Here is a 3,513-nt window from a genome sequence, read left to right as displayed (position 1 = left end):
GTGGTAGCTTCCCTTTACCCTCTCACTCACTTTACCCACACACTCCCTCTCTCAGCCCATCATTTGCAAGTCTTTAGCTTTTGTAATGCCTCAGGTAAGGTGGAATTAGCTTCTTTGGAACTAAATACAAATGAAATAAAAACCCCAATGGGCATTGATCATGGTAAATGTCCTACTTTAGTACCCGAAGATGATATTGCAATGTATTTCTTGAGGAACTCCCTTCTGCACACATTGCCAAGCAGACCTGCCTACACTCTGGAACACAGTCAGAAAGAATCACCTTTTTCGTTAACCAGCCTCTGTGTGTGAAACACAGAAGTGAGCATTATAAAAAGATGCCATCCTCTATTTTCTTTTTAAATACAATCCTTACTGTGTAAGTTGGGTACTCCCCTCATGTGCAATTTACGGCCTCTGAAGTCCTGCTCGAAGGGTCTAAGTCAGTTCCCACCTGACAGTAATGAGAGAGTAAGATGTAAAGTGAAATTTTTGAAATATTACTGTATACATCCAATATACTTTTAGAAAGTGTTCAGGGGGCATTCCAACTTGAAAATAAGCTATCTTAACATTAAACTAATGCTGCTTTGTACCTGATAAGCACTGTTGTTCCTGGTGGTGCTCGTTGATTGCTCACAGTGACATGTAACAGTAGAACCACCCCAGGGTGTCCAAAGCTGTAATCTCTACAGAAGTGGGAGGCTTTGTCTTTTTCCTGGGGCTTGGACAGCACACTCAAACCTCCTACCTTTCCATTAGTTGGGAATGCTTAGTCACGAAGCTACCAGGGCTCTTAATTTTGCCGCCAGAATTCTGTTCTGGACAAGCACAGAAAGAGAAATGTGGAGTGTTGGCTATTGCAGTGTGGAATACTTTCTTCCTTATGGGAGTAGAAAGAATTTTATAAAGGAAAAGGATAGAGGAGTATACGTGTGTGTTTTTAATTCACCAGATTTTAAATGCAGAGGGAATGGGGGAGTAGGAATAGAAACGGAATGTGCTTAACATGTATCCCAAGAGGGTAACTTCTTCATGGCTTCACACATTTGAGTAGGGCTTCCACAAATGTGAGAAGGAGGGGGGAAAAAAACCCTACCAAACATTTTCTGGTCATTACGTGTGAGCCTGTGTGCAAGGACGTGTATGTGTGTGTGCACACATGAAGAAGAAGATACACTCACAGAATCTCTTTGTTCTCTCCACGTATGGACCTTTCTTCCTCCCCCCACTTCTTTACATTTTTGGATAATCATATCCATTCCTATATTTAGTCTATTTTAGGAAAACATTTTTAGCTGTAACACAAACTGAATTACATCATTTCCAACTGTTTGATAGCCATATTTTTAACTCTAACTCAACATGTCCAAAGTGTATAATACCCTGGTTGGTAGTTCTCTCTAAACAAAATCTTCCTGGCAGTAAATATTCAGAAACTTAAGTTTGGGAGAAAATTTCAATTAATTTAGCCCAACATCCCATAAACCACCATGTAATGCTAAACACAGCAAACAGAGAATTGTCATCTACTGGCATTTTCAAAGTTGAGACAACCCACTATTTAAAAACAAACAAACAAACAAACAAACAAAAAACCAGGTATCTTGGAAGACAGTCCTTTGCATGTAGTTTAGTGTGGTCCACAGATTATGTCCTGTCTTTAAATTCCACCACTGTTCCTACTATCTTTGATTTGAGACAAGATATGTATTAGATTGAGGACTATGGTGCATCTGATTCAGGCGATGAGCTTTCTAATCACTTGCTATGCATCTGAAAACTTGATAGTGAATAGGGACGACAGAAGAAGAACGGATGTCTTTGAGTTGTGATGTTGGAGAAGAGCACTGAACATCCCATGGATGGCCAAAAGAACAAATAACTATAGCTTGGAGAGGGTGCAGCCAAATACTCTTTGTAAGCAAGGAAAATAAGGCTTTACCTCACATACTTTGGGCATTTTTCTAGGAGGGACTATTTCTTGAAGAGGGATATAATACTTGGAAGGGTGGAGGGTCAATGAAAGAGAGGAAGACCCTCGACTAGGTGCATTGACACAGACCCAGGCTAGGATGGGGTTCAGAATGCTGTTCATAGAGTTGCTATGAGGAGTACTTGACCCAATGTTACCTAACAATAACAACAACAACAACAACATATTTGCCTCACACCTTAAACTTGCTTATTTGTAAAATTAGTTGACAGTGGCTATCTGATAATGCTGTTATGAAGGAGGAATTGGTTAATACACAATGCTTAAAATTGTAGCCTGGTGCATAGTGAGTATTAGGTTAACACTGTTACTATTATTTACATTATTATTAGTTTACATATCCAGAATAGAATAAGGGATTATGCAATTATGACACATGCATCTACCACCTAGATTAAGAAATAAATCATAACTCCCATAGTTCAAATCCTAGGTATCTCTTCTGATCCCACTTGTCCTTTATCCCCAAAGCTATGTAGTTCAAACAGTTAATGTGTTTAGCTGCTAATAAAACGTTTGAAGGTTCAAATCTACTTAGAGACACCTCAGGGGGAAAAATCAGCAATTGATCTCCCCCCCCCCCCGCCCCTTTAAAAAATCAGTCATTGAAAGCTGTATGGAGCACAGATTTGCTCTGGTATAAATGGGGTCACCATGAAGTGGAATTGACTTGACAGAGACAGTTTTTTCTTTACTTACTCTTTATTCTAAATGTGTACTCACTATTTCAGGTGACTTAGAGGTAAAGATGTGAGCTACCAAAAACAAATACATGTGAGTCAAGCCCATAAGTTGCTCTGTGGCAGAAAGATGGACAGTCTCCCACGTGATTTAATGCCTCTCAAACCTCCCTGGAAGGTCAGCTAAAGGTTGGTTCTGACTCAGTAGTATCCAAGCACAATAACAACAGTGTGTATCCCTTCAGGAACTCTGGTGGTGCACAGCTGCTGACTGAAAGGTTGGAGGTTTAAACCCACACAGCGGCTCTTAGATAGCATGACCTGCTCATCTGCTTCTGTATAGACTGTGGCTGAGAGAACCCTGGGAGCAGTTTTACTCTATCACATTGGGTTGTTACATAGGAATTGATGACATTTAAAAGTTTATTTCTCCTTTTTTAATTCAGATTTCTACCCATCCAAGTGTTGCCTTTTCTCATTACTTTACCTCTTGGAGTGTCCGTTTGCATCCTTGTAAAATCAAGGATAAGTTTCTTTTTTAATTATTATTAAATTTTATTAGTTTTAATGAACATTTACAGAGATTTTGGGTTCTCATTCATTCATTGTTGCCCTGTTTTCTCTACCCTCCTCCCTAGTTCGTTCTTCTTCCCCCACCGAATGTCTGTTTTAATTGTCCAATTGCCACAGTGCTTGTCAAAGCTAGTTATGATTAATCTCCTTTGTCATGTGTCTTTTGCCATTCCTTGTCACTCCTCCCTGAGAGAGACTTCACCCTGATTCATAAGGAGAAGGGGATGGCGTATTCTCTTAGCTACTTCCTGCTGAAAAGGGACG

This window comes from Elephantulus edwardii, unplaced genomic scaffold (assembly GCF_000299155.1).
Source record: "Elephantulus edwardii isolate Elephantulus edwardi_28Jun2011 unplaced genomic scaffold, EleEdw1.0 scaffold00014, whole genome shotgun sequence".
Lineage (NCBI taxonomy): Eukaryota > Metazoa > Chordata > Mammalia > Macroscelidea > Macroscelididae > Elephantulus > Elephantulus edwardii.
This window is presented reverse-complemented; position numbering follows the sequence as displayed.